Source organism: Cotesia glomerata, linkage group LG7 (assembly GCF_020080835.1).
Source record: "Cotesia glomerata isolate CgM1 linkage group LG7, MPM_Cglom_v2.3, whole genome shotgun sequence".
NCBI lineage: Eukaryota > Metazoa > Arthropoda > Insecta > Hymenoptera > Braconidae > Cotesia > Cotesia glomerata.
In genome coordinates, this window is record NC_058164.1 from 8,926,282 (window position 1) to 8,948,550 (window position 22,269).

A 22,269-nucleotide genomic window follows, 5' to 3' on the forward strand; every position below is an offset into this window, starting at 1 on the left:
TAATATAAATTAGAGAAGTAATCCTTGATGAAAATATCCTCGAACTGATTATCACCCTCATACGGTTGGCTTTGTCATTTGAGAGCCTCTTCTCGCGGCAGTTGGTGCGAAAGCGGGCAGAAAGAGCATCAGAAACTTTCTCTTTCTCTCTATGGCCGCTATACTTCACACCCCTACTTGATTTGTACCCGAGGGTGTTCTGTGCCCCGTTTAATATTCAATAAGTATGGCTCCCAAGATCCATCAGGGTTGCCACCGAGGCCTCTCTTTCATGCCTCCCATCTCTTTTCCTCTTATTTATCTATCTCTATACCGGGAATCCTTCCTACACCGCCATCAACATCACTCCAACTTGTTCTTCCTCATACTACAGTGAATTGCTACCGCTACTCATCCTCTTTAACTTAACGTCGTATATTTCCTGCTCGAAAAACCGTAAAGATCCCATCTCAATTCCAACCCCGCAACTACTAGCTACGTACTAGACTGCTGCTTTATTTTTTAAAAATATATTATATTATATTATATTACCTCATAGACAAAAAAACCTTTTTGTTCAAATGAAAATGAAAATAAAACGATTTTATTATATACTTTAAATAAATAACTTTATTTTTTGTTACAAGGATTTGTTAATATTAAATAAGCTTTATTAAAAGTTAATAAATCTATTGTTAAATACGATTTTCTGTAAAAAAATTTTCCGATATAGCCGATTTTCAGATTAGAGAAAAAAAATTTTTTTATACGCTCCTTTGGCTTTAAGAAAAAAAAATTTTAACAAATGGCGTATTTAAAATGAAAAATTTATTTTTATTGTTGAACTTCTCACTTACGCAATAAAAAGTTTTGAACTTCTGGCTATGAAAATTGAAAATTTTCAAAAATTCAAGCAATTGTAGATTTATTTTTTTTTTATTTTCAATTTTCACAGTTAGAAGTTCCAAACTTTTTATTTCGTAAGCAGAAAGTTAAACAATAAAAATAAATGTTTTTTTTATATACATCTTTTTGGCTTTGAGAATTGTTTTTCTAAAAGCCAAAAGGGCATAAACAAAAAAAAAATGTATTTTTAACTTTAGTAATTCTTTAGATTCCCAACAATCATTGAAAAACATTGAAAAACAAAACTTTTTTATACACCGTTTTGTTTCTGCAAAGCCAAAAGGGCGTTATAATTAGCGATACACTTTTTTAACAGTAGTAAGGCGAAATACTTTTTAACTGTTTATTTACTCTTGATAAATTTACTTTTCTCCCAATAAAGTATTCATCAAAAGTTAAAAAACAATATCTATATTAAATAAATAAATAAATTGTTCCCAAATAAATGAATTCATTTTAACAGTAGATAAAGTTTTCTATCAGAGTACTATTCTCAATTAATTTATTTAACACAATTCTAAATAAAAAAAAAAATAGTACATTGGAGCCAAACATGAAGTTGAGAGGCCAAAAATATCGCGGTAGTTATGGAGCAAATGAAATAGTCGGAGTAGAGCTCGTGGTACATGATTTTAGGTAGAGCTACCGTGTAAATGTGTTGCTGCATCGAGCGTGTGGCGTGTATACTGCCTTTACTTCTTCTATCCAAGTACGATGCAATATTAAGCAGCGCAACGTACAAGTATGTTTCTATGTTAAATGTAACATGCAGCAAAGAAACCTTCGCCAGCAGTCTGCTGCTAAGTTAATGCTACAACTCAAGAGTTTAAAAATTAAACACATGCGATACTTTTTAAATGGACTATACTTTACAAGAAAATAAGAAGACGAGCTTTAATTTAACTAAATTGTTGTGTACGCTGGGCATGTACTTCCCTCTGACTTTTATCCTATTTGACTGGCCCATCAAGCCAAATATGACCTCATATTTTTACAATATCGAAAAACTTCAGGTGATTATGTTCATCCCCACACAGAGCTCTCATTTTTTTTTTTTTTTTAATTTAACATTAGATTAACTATTAATCATTGATAGTATAATATAATTTTTATTATGAAATAATTTACGCAATCTGCATGTTCCTGTTCGGAAAGTATAATATATATTTAGTATCGTTTGATTTAAATTATAATAAAGAATGTCAATAAATGAAAAAGAGTGAAGAAAGAATAAGTCTTTTCTCGGCTTTTACACTATCTGACTCTTTAACTACACAAGTTGAAAGTTTAAATGCTGTAGGCTTTCTTAGATAAATACAGATGTACGTCAATTGTAAAAGTCCTTCTGATTCTAGAAGTTCACCTAACTTTTTTTCTAACTTCAAAACTTGAAAGACGTTAGAATTCAGAAACGGAAATTAAGTGAGCGATTTTTCAAACTTTCATTCGAGTTCAATTTTCAATGATGAAATCATTCATTTTATCTTGGAAATTTTCAACGGATCTCTTGTATTTTCGAATTGAATTATTTTTTTTATGACAGTTATTTTAAATATAGTTTTATGTAATTTATTAAAACCAAAAACAATCTTTTAGTTCAATTACATTTTTGGTTGATCTACGATTTTTTTTAGAATTATGTTCTTAGTAGGGGTGTACGAATAGTGTTCAAGTTGAATCGAATAATTCGATTCGAATTCGTGTCGAATAATCTGTAAATTTGAATATTCGCACATCTCTAACAATCTTTGAATTCCTGTTATTTTTTATATCACCCAAAATAATTCTTAAATACGTTTCAAAGTTTCTGGAAAAATTTTCTCGGCTGAAGTAAATATTACTTGATTAAAGAGTTTTCTCAAGAGCTCAAAAATCAACCAATAGGAAGGTTTTCGAGCATTTCGAGCTTGAAAAAAGCGGCAAGTACCAGGGATAGCCTGCCGGTCAACCGTTTTTCAGAGTTTTAACTTCCCGCTAAGAAAATTGAAAATTTTCAAAAATCGGGAAGTTATTGGTTTTACCCCGTTTTTCGAAAATCGAGTTTTCATCAGATCTCGACGTTTTGAGGTCCTAGGAAGCTTTCCTGACTATTCCCGCGAGGGTGTCACTATGTCTGTGTGTGTGTGTGTTTTTTTTTGTTTTAAGGGGGGGGGGGAGAATCCTTTTTACGGATTCTAGGCATAGTTGTTTGGCCTGGATATGTGGCGACTCGACGCAGTGTCATACTAAAACTCGACGCTAGCGCCCCTACCCACTAAACCCTAAACCCCTTTTCATCTTTCCTCTAATTCCTCATGGAAACCGCCGTTAGGCATTACTTCGTGAGGGGAGGATCTAGCTACTGCTCTTTCTTCTGGTAGCTAAGGTGTTATTTTACCTTTCTTCTAGTTGTTGTCATTTGCTCTTCTTCTTTCGATAGAACGCAAGTCTATGAGGACTTCTGTTGCAAATGTGCTGATGGCGTTCCAGGAGGCTCTTGATGACAACATTGCTTCTACTATTGTCTCTGGTTGGATTTTCTTCTTTAGGATCATCTCCAGCTCATCTCGCTGTGGGTAAAATCGTGGGCACTCAAAGAAAACGTGCTCCGCGTCTTCATTGATTCCTGGGCAGGACGGGCACTCCGGTGAATCATCATGCTTGAAGCGGTGAAGATACGTCCGAAAACATCCATGTCCTGACAACAACTGCGTCAGATAGTAATTGACCTCGCCATGACTTCGGTTTAGCCAAACGTCGATCTTCGGTATGAGACGGTGTGTCCATCTCCCTGTTGTCGCGGCGTCCCACTGCGATTGTCATCGTGCGATGCTGTTCTGCCGTTCTTTAGCTCTAAGTTCCTCGGCACTTAGTATGGTTGTCCTCTTTCGTTGGTAAAGGTTCCATCTTTCCTCAGCTAGGACTCTGAGCGGCAAAGTTCCGGAAATGACACACACTGCTTCCTCTGATATTGTTCGAAAGGCGCTGGCTACTCTTAGCGTGCTCAGTCGGTAAACTGGACATGCTTTCCTCCATGATTCTTGGATCTCAAGTGCGTCGGCCCAAATGGATATACCATATGTGAGGACCGATGTAACTACTGATGATAGCAATGACCTCCTTGTCTGCTTCGGGCCACCGATGTTGGGCATCAATCGTACTAGGTTAGCTACTACTGCTGATGCTTTGGCGGTCACGTGTTCAACTTGTTGTTTGAAGTTAAGTCGGGCATCGAGCATCACTCCCAGATATCGAATGAATGGTTGGGATGTGATTTCTTGGTCTCCGACGTTTAGATTGATCGTTTCCACCACTTTTCTGCTAGTGATAAGTACAGCCTCGGTCTTCTGTTTAGCCAGTTGTAGATTTACTGTGTCCATCCACTGGTTAATTCGCTCAAAGATGATAGCGAACATATGTTTTATCTCATCAAGATGCTTGGCGACGATTACTACGGCTACGTCGTCCGCGTACGCTACCAGTTTGACATTTCTTGGTAGTTTCAGTCTCAGCAATCCGTTGTATATGACATTCCAGAGAAGTGGACCGAGAACAGAACCCTGCGGTACACCTCCAGTAACATCATACTCCTTTGGACCATTCTTCGTGTCATATCTCAGGACTCTATCTGTGAAGTAGCTAGCGACTATCCTTCGTAGGTATCCTGGTACGTTCATCTCTTGAAGGGCTTGTATGATGCAATCCCAGTTGGCGGAGTTGAAGGCATTTTTTATGTCTAAAGTTGCCACCAGGCAATATTTCTTCGTTCCCCCTTCCATCTGGTACCGGCGATTGCGTCTTTGGCTATACCGACAACCAGGTTGATCGCGTCCAGGGTTGATCGTCCTTTCCGAAATCCGTACTGATTGTCTGCTAAGAGTCTGCTTGTGCCGACATGATGGGCGTTATTCTCTTTACCGGGTTGATCCGCACACAGTGCGCATTTAGCAGGCTTATTACATTCGGCGATTTTGTGTCTCTTTTCTCCACATTTAATGCAAAGTTTGGAGCGGTCGACTTCACTTGTGCACTGAACCGCACGATGTCCAAAATGCCAGCATTTATAACATCGGACTGGTCTTAGTACTGTTCTAATACGACAATTGGTCCAGCCGATCCTAATCTTGCCGTGTTCTCTTACCACTTTCTGCGCTACCGTTGCTGCCAGAGTCACCGACGCAATTTGTGTTCTGCTACGTAAGACCTTACGAATTTTAATGGCCTCTACTGTTATACCACAATTGTTTCCAGCTGCCTCTTGTAAAGCTGTTAGAATGTCATCTTTAGTTGTAGTATCGTCAATATCGCGAATTTCCAGGTCTTCTTCAGGTCCTGTACTAATGACATTTGCGTCCTCCTTAAGTATTCCTGCGATAGTCTTCTGCAGGTCTTTACCTCTATCACTACTGCCTTTCGACAGCGTGATGAGAATGTTCCCTGTCGCGGTCCTGCGTATCTTCTCGACTGTGTTGCGGACCTGATCCGGACGAACGTCCGCCTTGATCCGTGTAAGTATTTCAGAATACTTATCTTTGTTCGCTGGACGGATAATAAGTGCCTCCGGTCTCGTTGCTGCTCTTGGCTTCTGGTTCGGCTTCGGTGGAGGCACCAGAGGTTTTTCTGGGGGCAGTTTCCTGCGCTCCTTCTTCTTGTCCTTTCTGGACTGCACCTTTTCCCAGTCTGGCTTCTTGTTCTGTTCACCAGAGTTTTGTGGAAGATCCTTAACCACTTTCTGCTTCTTGATGGGATGACCAGGTCCACAGATTGTATTTTTGAGCTCGAAGAGCTCAATAAAAGCGGGCAGGTATTAACAGAATTAGAGGGAAGTTGCAGGGATGGCCTTTAGGGTCAACCGTTTTCCTAATTTTTTTTTCAATACACTCTTGATTTTTGATTGAAGACGTAGAATTTCTCAAATCAAAAAAATTATTTTCAATTTGATTTTTTCGATTTGAGAATTTCTCATATCAAAAAAATTAGTTTCAAGACAAAAAATTTTTTAATCAAGATAACAATTTCTCATCAAAATAATTTTCGCGTATCAAAAATGTTTCTCTCAAATCAAATAGTTTTTTTCAGTGAAGAATCTCTGTGATTCTTTCAATTGAAAATTTCTTCACTACGTTCAAGCTTGTATTGAAAACAAATCGAAAAAAAGCAATAATACGTATACTTAAAAAAAGAATTTTATTGGTGAATTTTATTTTTAGTGTCAGACAGAATAAAAAGCCAGGATAATATATAAAGGGGAAAATAACCAAGTGTATGGTGGTTAAAATGGTACTCACGTATCACTCTGGATTACATTTATACTCCTATACCGGTTACACAGGCGTGTAAAACCCGGGGGACCAATGCGCCAATACGTGTCTATAATCATCGTATTCCACGGTTTGCCAACATTTATTGATGGTCCTCATGTGTGTTACGCACCTCCAACACCACTACGTGGACGTTTGCCGATCACTGGCCTGTTAGCTTGCAGTACAAATATACACCTACACCTCTACCTACATCTATGTATGTACTCAAGCACATAATATCTTATAGCAGTAACTATTACATATACTAGTACATGTATACAGAGTTATAATACCAGAAATTTTGATGTGAGATCTCGATATTCTTCAAACGTTTGTCGTTACTACTCCATCGGAACTTTTTATTTCTCACCGATATATCTTTCTTCATAACTAGCTTTTACTCATTTATCTTTGCTCTCATACATTACCATTAAATGTTTTTTTTTTTTTTTTTTCCAATAAAGAAGAGCTTTTTACATTTATTAGCACGTTTTTATTAGCTTAGCTTGTATCTGTCTTTCTATTTACGTAACGAAATATTTTGATTTTTTCTTACTGACTTTAAGAAATCTGATTAATTTGAAAACTTGCACACATATCAAGAACTGATAACAATACAGATATTCTCCTAAATAAAGAGGAATTTTGAAAAAAACGCTCTGCTATATAATAAATTTTTTAATTATCTATTTCGTATAGCAAAGCGTTCTTATCGAAATTCTAATTTATTTAAAAGAAAAAAATAAAACTGCAATAGCTTTATAATCATGAGTGCAACAAGTATAGTACCGTTTCTAGCAGTGAGTGCGATGCGAAAAAAAGAAGGGGTCAGCTTTAAAAAAAATGCGCGGAACTTTTGATGATATTTTTTTAATAACTTTACTTCAACAAATACTTACCAGTGAAATATTTACAACAATCGATACCCAAGCACCCTACACTTTTTTTACGGAAAATTGAATTTTTCATTTATTGCAGATTACTTCCTACTTTTTACACAGTAAAAAATTTTGCGTCATTGCGTCAAAAAATTTTGTGTTAAAAATTTTTATGTTAAATATTTAACACTTTTTTGTGTGGATTTAACAGAACAAGTGTAAAATTCACACATAAAAATGTTAAATATTTAACACAAAAATTTTTAACACGACGAAGTTTTTGGACGCATGGCAATGACGTAAAATTTTTTACTGTGTAATTTTGTTTATTCTTAACCCGTGTTCTTTATTCAAACTATAGTTTATTTATTTATAGAGTACAGCGAGAAGTGATAGTGAATCGACTGTCTAAATTATTCGATCAAGTGTAACTTAATAAAATTTTATATTAATTCTCTAAATACAGACTTTCAAATATACGCTTTCAGTTAGTGATTAAATTTGAATAATTACATTTATTACCGTTGATAGTTCAATTTTAAGGAGGATATTACGAGAGTGAGGTCAAAATCAAGGATTTCAGTCTCTGAGATAAGAGGAACTAATCAATAGATTGGAAGATAGAGGGCGAGAGAAAATGCATTATCAATGTAAATTTTGGAATGCCTCGCTCGGAAAGGAGTCTGGATGATTGAGCTGCTGAAAGACAATGCATAGTTTTCTTATCTTGAATAGTTCATAGTCTAGGTTTTATATGAGATTGTGCGATTCGAGGTTCCATGTTTGGGTCCTTGATTTTATTCACTTGAGATTTAATTTCAAATTCGACTAAAATAGAGTTTATAATTAATTTTATCATTAATTTTGTTTTTAAAATGTTCAATTACAGGATTTTTATTTTATGCTAAAAAAATTTTTTTAAAACTTTAATCACTACAAATTACCGTACTTGTGAAAAAAAATAAAATTTCCTAATGAACTAAGCGAAGAATTTTTCTTTATAAAAAAAAAAAACATTATTTATTTTCCCAAGAGCAATTTCGAGTAGCATCTGGCATGTCTCACGCTCTCGACTGTAGTGTCAGCCAGACCGACAATAAGCTGGTAATTAAGCTTCTGCATAATTCCAATTGCTTAAGCTTATAAAGATTTAATAACGAATCTCTAGTACAGTATCAGAAGGCATAGAAATGTATATTTGACTTTGATCTTTGAATATCTGAGAAATATCAATATCTATAATGTTATTTATTTATTGCAATAGAAAGCTCTTAATAAGTTTAGTCGCTTCTGCATAATAATCGGTGACGTACGCCCGTGAAAAAATTTTCTGATCAGGCTATATCAGGCCTGATATAACCCGTCCATATCAGGCCTGATATGGAAATTGGCCATATCAGACTATATATGCCTTGATATAAGTATATCAGACTATGTACCCACCCGGGTAAAAAAAATTATATATCATTATATTACATAATTATAAATGAAAAAAGGCCCTATATAATTAGGTATAATTATATATAATTATTTCCATAGGAAAAAAAAATCGGTGCGAGTGGGAATCGAAACGTGGACCTACCGCTTGAAAGACTAATTCACTACCCGTTTACCTAAGAGACTTACTTGAAGAGCAGAGTTTATTATAACTACAAGTGATGCAAATCGTATACATGATCGATTCGTAGTGAACAAAATTTTTTATCTTATTTATTAATTATTAACTGTTAATATTTATATATAATAATGGTATCTATATGTAGATTTATAAAATTATCTATGTATACATGAAATCGCAAAAATGATTCTACGATATATTGTTAAGGTACTTCGTTGTTTTAGAATTTATAATTTCTTTGAAATTAAAAAAATAATCGATGTAAAATCAGAATTGAAAGCTTAAATTTTGATGAAATTATTTGTTTAGTATATGGAACTATATATTGCTGGAGGGCCTGGCTAACAATTTTTGAACTTGACAAAACTAATAATTTTTGTGAAATTAAATTTTTTTTTAAGTTCCTATTATTTCATCCGAAAAATACTATATATTAAAAGATTGTTAATCATTGGAGTAACAGACTCTTAGATAGAAAAAGAGAATGTTTTATGGTAATCACAAAATACCCACTGGAGTAAAATAAATTATATAGAATTCTATATGATTCATATATAATTGTATATGAATTATATCTACATCTATATAATTATAAATGAATTACATATGCTTCTATATAATTAGATATGAATCATATATAATGATATATAGTTTTTTTTACTCGGGTATGCCTTTATATGAGTACATAAGACTACTTATGTGCTGGTAAGGGTATGAGTATATCAGACTATATGAATCCATATCAAGTTATATCAACCCTGATCAGGGATTTTTTTTTTCAAGTTTATTTAAGTATATATAACTTTATAAGGTTATATCAGGGCATATCAGGACCTATTAAAAAATAATGTAAAATTAGATATGAGCATATCAAGTCTGATATAGACATATCAAATTGATAAGGCTTGATCAGGCCTGATATGGCCAATTTTCATATCAGGCCATATCAGGACATAAAAAATTAAATATGGACTTATCAGATCATATCAGGCCAGATATGAACATATCAAAAATTTTTATATGGCCTTATTAGCTCATATCAAGCCTGATCAGAATATTTTTCACGGGCGTTTATATCCCCATGACAAAATGTCACAATAATTTAATATTATTTTTCAATTAATAAATAATTTTTAATTTGAATAAAATATTCCTGCATAATAAGTTTTTGAAAATTTTTTGTAGTAAAAAATATCACAATAGTTTAATTTAATTTATTATGTAATATATTTTCCTTAAACAAAAGGAAATTATCTGATCATTTATTTATTTATTTATTTATTTCCTCTTATAGAACCCAACAGCTAAATGACCAGTGACAGAGTCTCTGAATAAGATTATACAATGAGCATAGTATAACTTAACTTGGACTGAATGCGCTGTTCAAGTAATGCATAAAAAAAATTAAAAAAGAAATTTTTATAGATATTAAAAAATAAGATTACATTAATGATGTGTGAGGGATAAAACGCAAGTGAAATTAGTCACAAGATCCAATAGGTATAAGTACGGATAGTATCAATTATAATTAATGGATTATACTAAAATGAAATGAAATTATACTATCATGAATTCACTAAGAGAATACTATTGAGTCAGTACATTGGTGCTGCAGCTGTGACTCTGATTGAGACCCATAATGCCAAAAGTTCACATCCTGTGTGACCTTAAGGAAGAGAAAATTGGAATTTGTTGCAAGAATCTGGGACAAGTAATGTCACCCTTTAATAGTCCTGTTAGCAGGAGTATTGAGGCACAAATTATTCTTTACACAGAGCAGCAAAGTTCAACAAGATATCAGCCTTAAGGTTATTATCATGATAACAATGATGATCCGGCATTGTGTCGAAAAAGATTCTATCAATAAAATATTTTGTCTGGTGATATTTTGCCACAGGAATATTTTTTTAAGAGAATATTGTGTCCGGGAATAATAACGCACGTAACTATAATAATCTCTATTTTATGTATATTAATATTGTCCAATCAATTTAATCCGATTAAATTTTAATCAGTAGTTTGGGAGCGAAAATAGTTTTAATGCTGAAATGAATATTGATTGAGACTTAAATTGTAAATTTGAAATATGTCAATGTGGTTTTATGATTTATGAGCCAGGTTTTTGTCTTATTTAAGTTGTTCATTTCGGGTCTAGTGAGCGAATGAACGGATGGTCTCAAAATCCCCGATGTAATTAGTAAGACAATACAAAACAACTGATAGTTATCGCAGCATACTTCGTTATATGGGTGATTCTCTGTAAGGACGTCTTAAATCTGTACAAAATTGTCCGACCAAATTATTTTTGATTTTATTAGAAAAAAAATTAACAAGGGCTACAAAACTATCAGCTTAATTATAATAAATAAACAGCCGAATTAATTTTTGCTTTTCCGATATTTATGTATCTTTTGCCATATAACATGACAGTTCTCAATGAATGTTTACATTAATTAGAATAATGTTAAGACTTATGGATCCAATTTTATAAATAAATTATAAACAAAAATAGCTGCCAGGGGACTGAGTTTTGAAGTGACCCAGACACATATTTCCAGAACAAACGGTGCTTTGACACTAAATAAAATGACGATAAAGCGCTAACAGCCCTATGGTTATTAACTTACGGTTAGTTAGATCCTTATAAACCTTACAAAAGGTAAAATAACACGCTAGATTTGTTTTTTTTTGGCTTTGAACTTCTGGCAGGGGACTGATCTTAAAATGCCTGGGACAAACTTTGGTTTAATGAATTTAATGAAACAAATTAACTTTCGGTACTTTTTGTTGAAGAAGATTGTTAGTTAACTAATTAAGTTTATAAACATTATGGACCAAATTATATATTATTGACGAATAACTTAAAATTTAATCTTAAAGTTTTAATTTTGGGACTGGAACAGCCCAGGGGACTGACATTTCGGTGGTTTACGAATTTATAGCAAAAAAACCAAAATTTATTCCGTTTTAGTTTTCAATGCTCCAAATAGAAATGTTTTTTGACTTTCGTAATAAATTTTTTTTAGTAACAAAATAACAATTTTTCTAATAAAAAAATGCCTGGGACAGCAAAAAACATCCTTACAGAGAATCACCCATATATTGTCTTCTGAAAGACAATTATTTTCTTAGATAATAAATGCATCGGATGATATATATTTAAAGAAATAAAAAAAAAAATAATCATTTAAATGGTTAAAAATAATGTTACTTTAAAAAACATCTAAGGTGCCCACGGGTAATAAAGCCCAAGATAAGAAATATTTGTAATGAAAAGAAAACTATTAATAAATTTAAATACTAATTACGATTCAAAGATATTTTCTATTGAATATTAACAAAAAATGGCAATTTACGCTCAGCCTATCGGTTTAGCATACTTACTTAAATAATTAATCTACGGTAGACGTACCGTTTGTGGCCACTGTGTGACGCGCCTCGATACTTTATATAAATTTATATAATAGTATATTACACACCTGTGGCAAGAAAATGAGAAATGTCTCAGAACACATATATGTTGCCCGAGGCGAAGCCGAGGTCGACATATATGTGATCTGAGATATTTATTATTTTCTTGCCATAGGTTTGTATACTATTTTTCTGTCCGACAGAGGCGGAAAGCGGCAATTTCGTTTAGCGCAGCGGGCCGAAAGTTGCCACTTTCCGCCTGGAGGGCAGAAAAATTATTATTAGTTATTAAAAATAAAGTCAGAAAAGAATGAGAAAATATTACGAGAGAGTGCAAGAGAGAAAAGACAGCCGCGCGCAGCCTACCCGGAGAAAAGAAAGAGAGGAAAGAGACGGCGAAAGACGCCGAGAGACAAGCGAGAGTAGTAGGGGAAGCAGCCTGGGAAGTCCCGTAGCATAATTCCCGCGCGCGCCGTGAGGCAGCGCGGTGTCGCTCAGACTGTTCGCCCGAAGAGTATTGCTTCTGAGTTGTTAAATCCAATTTTCTGATCAGTATTTGTCAGATCAGCTTGGACTCCCGAGCGAGTGGTAAACTCTGCGGAGAAATTACAAGTGCTGTGCTGCGAGAAGTTGGAATTGTTATATACTTTAAGTATATACTTTCTGTAATTAACCTGCCCACACAGTGGATCACTTTGTCGCCAGGTTGACTTGAGGACCTAGGTCGCCGAACAACCTCTATTGCACGGCAAGAGGTGAGGCTGTGGTCCATAGTCTGTCGTTTTCGAACGAATATTGGGATAAATAGTTAGGAGGTTGGTGACACCTGGACTTGGAGGTACTCCTCGTCGGAACACCTAGGAGGAGATACGGCTGGGCGTCGAGGTACTTGACAAAATCCCGGTATCTCTATATTTGGACAACCGAGCCTCTCTTGGTTGATAAGAGGGAACTGGGGAGAGTTAGATAGATCCGCGGACGCGACGCGAAGTCCCCAGTAGGCTGCAAGTAGGTTACGGCTTGTCAGAAGTATTTGTATATGTGTATATTATATTTTGGGGTAAAAGTTAAGATAATACGTATTGTTTATTGTTTGTAGTGTATTGAATATTGTATAATTGTATCTTGGTTTGCAATAACGATTTTGATTTGATTATTATTTTTATGAGTTTTGATGAATAAATTAACCTTATATTTGGAATCTGTGTTATTATTTGGTTAATATTAGTTAGTTGTAAGTTTATCTGTGTTGTGTAATCCCCATCCCGACCCTGAACACAGCGAGCTAGAGCACGGGGAAGACGTGTTCATCATGACGAGGCTTTAAAACCTTCCGCAACGTCACAACTGTACATTTTGACCATTCGATGTCCAAATTATTTTATCAATAATTTATACACGCAGTAGCATAATAAATTCGGTTCGTATGAATATCGAAATTTAAAAATTTTATGAAAATATTATTTTAACATTTAAATTTTTTACGCGTAAACTGAAATTCAAAGTGGTCAAAAATGGCACTAAAGTCGCCAAAGTCGGTATTTCTATCCTGTCTTAATACATTTGGTGTTGAGATCAATATAATCATGTTGATTTGGATATAATATAAAATAATATTTTATATTTGTTTATGATAAAAATTATCACTTTATAGTTATATTTTAAAGAAAATGTGCTTGAACAATGATTATGTTGAAAAAGTTTTTATTGAGTTGGATATTTTTATGAATATTTATAAAAGTTTTTGTGATTATAAAGTGAAAATCGACTGATAAAAAAAAATGTGTATTGTACAAATGAAAAAATTTAGGATGTTTTTACTAAAAAAATAACTGCTGAATAAAGAAACATTATTAAAATGTAGCAATGAAAAAGTTTATTTAAGAGCGGTTTATAGTTGATTTTCAAAGGTGTTTTTCTCATGTATGTGATAAAATTTCGAAAAAAAACGCTTCGCTCTTCGATAGATAATTTAATTATCTATCGAAGAGCGAAGCGCTTTTTTGGAAAATTTCCATTTATTTATGCATAAAATGCGTTTTAAGATTCCATTTGTTGTACAAGTATATGGCAGAGATACTTTCGTTTGTCCAATAGAGGGCAAGAGAGAGAAAAAATGTAAACCCTTCTTAAAGAAGAAACAGATAATTTATTGGCTCAAAAAAGTTATTTCATTCGATGATATTTTTTTCGCCTTGAGTAGCATTTTTAGAGATTCTCGAATAAAATATTCATAAGATCACTCAGCCCGTCTCTCTGTTTTAATAAAAGCCAAATACCTTTTAAATACTTAACCGATTATTATGAAACTGGGAATTGCAATCAATAAATTTTTTCAGATACCACATGAATAATTTTTTTTTTTTTTCATAATAACGATTTTCAAATGCATACCGATTGACTAAAAATAAAAACAAGTTTGGTTAAATCAAAGATTATTTGATACAAATAAAACAAATTACCTTCATTATTCTTACAAAAAGTTTTTATCCTACAAAAATAATTAAATTGAAATTACATCAAACAGTTGACAATCGGATAATTTTTCAGGCTATCAATGAAAATAGTTCAACGAAATTACTAGTCAGGATTGTAAGTGTCGAACGAGAATATCTCACCCTATTATCCAGCACGTATATATTGACAACAGGAGGTTTGATCGTTAGAGAATAATCAAAAGCCAGGTTTGCGCCAACTCACCCGTGCTTAGTAACGCAATGATACTTTAATTGCACCAGCAGTAAACTATTAGCCATTCCGGTAGCTACAGAATACAGAGAGTACACAGTAGTGTGCTATCAATCGTATCACAAGATGGGAAATTCCCTTTGATGCAACTCAGCTTTACTATGAACTACCCTATTACCCCTCAGCCAAGTGACCCCGTTGTTGCATCATGTTAGCGACTCCTAGCCACACCATTAGATCCATCTCTAGTCTCTACCCTCTGGACTTCGTACTTTTCTCTCGCTTGCTCCAGTGGGTCTCTGTGCTGCTCTTCCCTTTACTGCTATACTCGCATCGCATCACAGTCCATCCCTAGGTATATATATATATATATATATATATATATATATATATATATATATATATATATATATATATTCCAGTGAAACTGACTCATCTCCTGGCTAAGTGCCCGCGTGCGAACTCTCAAACTCTCATGGACTTTGTATAAACCGGTCAGCAACTACTTATTCAACGGCTTAACTGGCCACTTAACATAATCAACTCATCTGTAAATGCCCGCTTAGTCACATTTACATCATTATATTTCTTCTCTCATTAATTATCATAAACATTTCACCACTTTTTTTACTCTACTTAGTTTTAAACTGTTTTACTATTCGAAAAGTTTAATTTTCATTTAATGGAATATTTTTAAATAGAAGGTAGAATCATCAAAATTTATGTTTTATTTATACACTGAAAAAAAATTAGAAAGACGGTTGACCCTAAAGGCCATCCCTGCAACTTCCCGCTCATTTCATACTTGAGCGCTCAAAATTGCACGTATTACGTTTTTGAGCTCTTTGAGCTCAAAAATATAATTTTCGTGTCATTTTGAGCTCTCCGAACTCAAAAGTCTAATACAAGTTTAATAAAACACAATTTTTTGAATCAAATCGCAATAACTTTTGAATGAATAAACCGATTTCCACGCGGTTGGTGGGATTCGACGCAGTTTTTTGAGCCTCATAAAGAATCTTTAAGTTTAGATTGATCGAACTCGGAATTTCGAAGTAATTTCGAAAAAACAGTTTTTTCGGTTTTCTTTCGTCAACAATAACTCACGAACGAATCAACCGATTTTGACTGGCTTGGTGGCGATCGACGTGGTTTTTCAATGTTAAGAGTTTTAAGAATTTTTTTACTCAAATCAAGAAGATGAAGTTTTTCAAAATTATTTACTTGATTCAAATAAATTTTATTTTCTGCGTAATTTATGTGATATTTTTAACTTTCTGCTTTGAAATTTAATAATTTTCAAGTATAGAAAGTATCTTCAGAATAAATCAACAGATTGAGACACGCGACACTACGATAAAAAGGGTTCATTGAAACTTAGATCTGATGAAAATTCTAAAATCAATTAGTCGAGCCATTTCAAAAATATTAAATAAGTAAAAAGCAAGAAAAACATTTTTTTTGAGATAGCTTTCAAATTTTTTAACTAGTTAAAAATCTTACATACACTTTTTGTGTAAAAAAAAAAATAAACTAATTGGAGAATTTTTAGACAAAAAAAGCAGAAAGTTTCAAAGATAGCCAACAGGGTCAACCATTTTTCAGATTTTTAAGGAGTTAATTATTATCTACAAATTCCAAAAATAGGTCTAATGAATTATAAGGATAATTAGTAGCAGATGAGTAAGACATCCTGGGCAATCAAAGTGGAATAATTGAAACGAGGTTGCAATCACGCGATAATCCAGCATGTAATTTGATAATAATAATTCGTTGGGAATCCATACAAGGTGAAATTGAGCAAACGGAATAGAATCACATTCGCATTCGGGTGGATTGAATCGAGAATCGAGAATCGAGGAGCCCACGAGGAAGAGCAAAGCCTGAGAGATATCTTAGCCAAAAGTATAAGCTACCGCCCAAATGTATCTTCGGCTGTCTCTCTTCGACAGTTTTAGTTCGAAGTCAGTCTAGTCCTTCACCACGAGGGAAACTAGTACCACAGGCTGCCGGAAGTGGAGGTAGACATAGATATAGAAATGGATAACTACGTAGAAGAGAACTGGCGTAGAATGAGCTTGAGCTTGAGCTTCGATTGAGATATCGTGCATCTACTGCTGCTGAGAGAGTCGATTGAAATTCTAAAGCCCGTGTGTCCAGGGGATTGAGACTGATATTTACTCAAAAGCTAACGCTGCCGTAATTGAGTCTTACTCCATCTACTATGTTACTATGTTGCTACATAGTACATATATTCTCTTCCTCTACTTCTCAACTGTACTAAGATCGACATACCAGTTTCCATCAGGTTCATACAGCCTTTCGCTTCTACTAACTCAAACACTTTGTTTGTAAATTTTAAATAATGACAAATATTTAACTTGAATTTCCCGGATAATTATTTTACTTATAAATAAATTATTATATTATGTTATGTTATATTATGCACGTGTTTGAATTAAAATTTTCGATTAATTTCTGTATGTTCCCGCTGCGCGTAATATTGTTGTTCGTAGCACTGTGAACTGTGAATTAAACTCCGGATGCTCTCGATGAATTCCCGGCAATGTATATACGCGTTGATGTTAATCACTCGTGGATTATATCAGAGCAAAGAGGAACACGGACCCTCTATATTGACACAGAGAAGAGAAACTCCATTCCCAAGCTAACTCAATGACAAACAGTTGTCTTGGTATCCACAGATACCATCAGATAAATTTTTAACGTACAATCAATGTTTAATTTTCATTTCAACTAAATTCACTATGTCATTTCAGTGTTTATTTGTTTGGAAAAGTTGTATAGCACATCTCATGGTAAGTAAGGCTTAAAATTTTTAATAACCTAAAGTGTATGATTACTTGTGATTTAAACTTTTAGATTATAAATAAAACTACACCAATTACACGCAAAAATATAAAATAAAAACTATTAATATATTCTTTCAGATATCTTTTCTTTTGTAATAAACTATTCAAAATAAATAATAAAAAAAAAAAAGATTTGTAAATCTACATCAGTAGAGAACAATGTAACAAAAATTCTCCAGAACTAAATTTTTCGATTTTTTATGATAACACTGAGGTTGACAGATATTAAGAATTTTTTTAGAATTTTTTAGCAATGAAATTAATATGAAAAAAATGATACTCAAATTTAGAGAAACCTGATACTTTCTAGAATTAAAAAAAAAAAACTATAGCGATAAAAATTTATTAGAAAAATTCTATCGTTAGAAACTCGAGAAGATAATCAATTAGAAATAATTTCGTTAAAATTGTTTTTTTGATTGGAATGAAACTGAAGCTAGCCGACATCTATCAGTTTTTTTAATTTTTACACCAAATGAATTACTACTAGGAAAAAATTGTTAAAAAAACTACAAAAATAACTTTTTGACACATCTACAAATGGAATTTTTTACAATAATCATCATTAATCGGAAACAGGCTCTAATCAATTACCTTACTTTTTAAAATACATTGGAAGAAATAAAAAACAACAATCACTTACTAAGCATCTGCTGATGAAATTTCTAAGACTCTCATTATCTAAAAAGTATTTTATATAACAAAAACAGTCATCTTATAGGAGCTTATACACTCATCTGCGATCCGATTCTAACTTTTTTGGATATAACGTATCTTTATGCATCGAATTAAACCGATAGATGGCAGTATGACCTCATTATTGTATCAAATATCGAAAACAAGATTCTGGATTCCTTATTAGTTAAACTGAAGCGCATGCGCATGTGGCACGCGTCATTTTAAATTTCTAGGTTATGAAAATATTATATTACTGAAGTTATTAACTGACAACTGTCAATTTCTTAAATTTTCATGACAAATCAATTACAATGAAAAAATCCTTTAAAAAATTTTCCATTAATAATTTTTTTAATTTTTACATGTGAAATTTTTTTCATAATAATTTAATTGCTATAAAATTATAAAAAAGTTTCTTCTGTCACTTAACTTCAGTGTCTTAAAATATTACTTTACTTTTTAAAAAATAAATAAGAACTACGTTGAAATTATAAATTGATTGAAATTTCAAAATAAATTTATCACACGCTGATAAAAAATAAAAATAGCGAAGTATGTAAAAATGAAAACGATTATAACATAAGCAGTATACAAAAATCTCCATCTAATAATAAATAAAAATAAAGAGTGAAGTAAGAAATACTGTTATTACAATTTTCAAAGATCTTTTTTCTCGTTGACAACGTGTACTTTATCAACCGGGATAATACACAACTGTCAGGACAACTGCTCGCTTGGAATATTTGTGTGGAAATATAGCAGCAATGCTAAGGATTACCAGTCTCTCTTGATAAAGAAATAGCTTTGCAAGTTCTACTAAAGAGTCTCATAAAAATGTACACCAGCAAAACAAACCGTTCAGCAAAGAGCAAGGAGCAAGGAGCAATCAACAATAAACAATGTACGATTAATAACCGAAAGAAGTATAATATATATCATATCTATAGTTATATTGTAAGTTATAATGTTTGTATTATACTACTATTTTTACAGGTGAGTCTGATAATGCAAGTCAATTGAACGGCTGTGAGACAAGTGAGATTCTTTGCGCCTTGTACATTTTATGCCCAGCACTAAGCCCTGCAAGATAGATGGTCCAGCTGACGCTTTACTCCATATCCAGCTCACTCGCATCTATGATGAATGATGTTGTTGTTAAAAAGTGACAGACATGTTTTACTTCTATTCTCTGCTAATGGATCACAACAAGGATTCCAGGTACTTTTACTTGACGAAACAAGGGAACAATGGATGAAATATTGTTTACATTTCGTAAATTTAGTTGCTGACATTCGCTATCAATTAGCTGATTAAATTGGACAGTTGTTTTTGTTTGCTTAATCTGAGATAAAATATGTTTTAAAATTCGACTTATTTATCAATTTTTATAAAAATTGCACGACTCATGATGCGAAGCATCAGAAAGTGATTTATAATCGAAAAATTTATTTTGCCTTGGTTTCGCAACTATTTAATTAATTACACGATTGGTAATCCATGCAGTCTTATTAATCGGTGCATCATTCGATAAATAATTTAATGGAGATTAATTCTGTCACTGGTAAAAATCAATTTGAGATAATAGAACCAGAAAACCGAATCTCTACAAGCAATTAAAAATTGTTACCTCTTTCTGATGTTATAACCGGTGCTTTCTAATATATATATATATATGTCGGAATAGCGTTGGTTTGAGAAGGGCGCACACTATTATTATTATCTTAAGACATTTTATTATTTGTTTACAATATCCAGATGATACAAATATCGTACAACTTTATTAATACTTAATTATAGTTGCTTGTAACAATGTTTGTTTATGCGTAACACACACACACACACACACACACACACACACACACACACACACACACACACACACACACACACACAATATTATATAGTCACTACACTCGAAGTATAATTTAATATTATTATTTAATTATTAACAATTATAATTTTAATTAACACACTGAACTAATAATATGAACAATATTAACAAAATAAGATATCGTTAATGTTAGACGTTAGAAATAATAAAAGGACGACAGACTTGGATAAGAGAACGAATCCACGATCAGAAGGACAGCAAACCGTTATCGCTCACTGTTCGGAGAGAACTAACTATTCTCAAAACTTATTTTTCAATCCATAGCTCCTCCAGGTAATTATTCTAAAAAAAATACACAATTTATTCACAAAGTATTTATTTACTCGCCACGTGAATTTAGCCGATTCTAAACTTGGAAATTAATAAAATTAGCCGATTCTAAACTTGGAAATTAATAAAATTAGCCGTTTGTAAACCTCAGGATTCTAAAAACTAGCCGTTTCTAAACCTTGCGATCATAGAAATTATCATTTATAAACCTCATAATTTATGAAATAAGCCTATTATTATTATTATTAAAAATTAAACGGGCGTGAAAAACTAAAATTTTCACCTAAAGCTCCAACAGGATTAAAATTTGGCGAAATTATTATTTTTTGTCATCTTAAACCCAGCTGAGAATGGATTTTACGAAATTCTATCCACAGAGAGTAGAGCGAGGGCGTTAAAAATCCAAAAAAATTAACGCTTTAATTCTATTGCTCCTATCGGATTATATTTTTGCAAAAGTAATATTTAAATTTAAAAAAAAGTAAAGTAATATTTAAAATAAAATAAAAAAAAAATTTTTTCAGAACATTAACTATTTTTTTTTATTTATTTATCGAACGAATGAGCATTATAAGTTGTGCACTTTTGGATTTGCCAATCTTTTTATTTATCTTTAAGACTGAGTTTAAAAATTTCTTATTTGAAAAGCTTTTAGTATTTGGAGATAAATTTTAAAAATATGAGCCCGACAAGTCATTTCAGAGCTAAAGTGATAAATATGGCTCATAAATAAACTTTTTATTTCAACATCGAAAAGAAGAAAAAAGAAATGATTAAATTTTAATAAAAGTACCTACGTCAAATATATTTCTTCCCTTATATATATATATAAGGGACAAAAGAGAAGTGGCGGAGGATAAAGATGGTACGTGATGAGAAGTCACGAGTTATATATTACTCACCCTAAGGTGTAAATGTCTATTGCTACGTATTTTGCAATTAGTCTGATAGCCCATTTCAGTCCGGGAGTCTGTGAATGAGTTGTAGTAGCACAGTAGTAGACTAACACAATATAGAAGAGAAAGAGAATAGAACGAGCAGTCGAGACCGGAAGAGATGGCTGACAGAGAGGGTTGAATATACTCGAGATCGTGGGGGTATGAGTTTAAGAGCGAGAGTAATACACGAGTTTTGAGCTTGAGACAAATGTTTAGAACAATTGTTCTCCATTTGTAAATTAAAGCAAATACGTAAATATACTAGCCCCCTTGAACAGCTTTTTCTCAGCAAGCTATTTTGTATACTATTCACTAAAAATATACTATTGTGCGCGTGTTTTATTTTATACCCATGAATACGGATATGAATGCAAAGTAATTTTATTTTACGTTTAAGTATTTCTTTCATACACTTTAACAAAATGAATAAAAAACTTAGTAATTAAGAAAATTTCATTTTTATTAATCAAATATCATGATTTGTTGATAAAACTTCAAAAGAAAATTTATAAATAACTCTTTTTACAAGATTTAATTTCGCGTAGTGTTATGTCATTTAATAACTACAAAAAATTTATTCAAATCACTATCTCTGTTAGTTTTTTAATATAAAAATTAAATTATCTAACTAGTAAAATAATTAATTAAACTAAAATATTAAACAAAAATCTTTAATTGAGTTAAAGGTCTGCTAGTAAAAGTTTTGCAGTACAAGGTCTGCTTTACCGTTTTACCCACCGAACGCAAAAAATAATATTATGCTATCATCACCTATGTCCAGGATATTAGACATATGTAATTACATTTCAGACAATTGTGAGACTCTTGACTTCACGAGTTTCAATCAGAGTCAAAAC

At 32.6% G+C, this 22,269-nt stretch overlaps 1 long non-coding RNA gene across 1 annotated transcript; it reads left to right on the forward strand.

The window, feature by feature from the left end:
- The first annotated feature begins 16,967 nt into the window (after window positions 1-16,967).
- Window positions 16,968-17,776, forward strand: LOC123269306. Its single transcript, XR_006510378.1, has 2 exons — window positions 16,968-17,581; window positions 17,714-17,776. It is a non-coding gene; the product is annotated as an uncharacterized LOC123269306 (long non-coding RNA).
- Window positions 17,777-22,269: the final 4,493 nt, after the last annotated feature.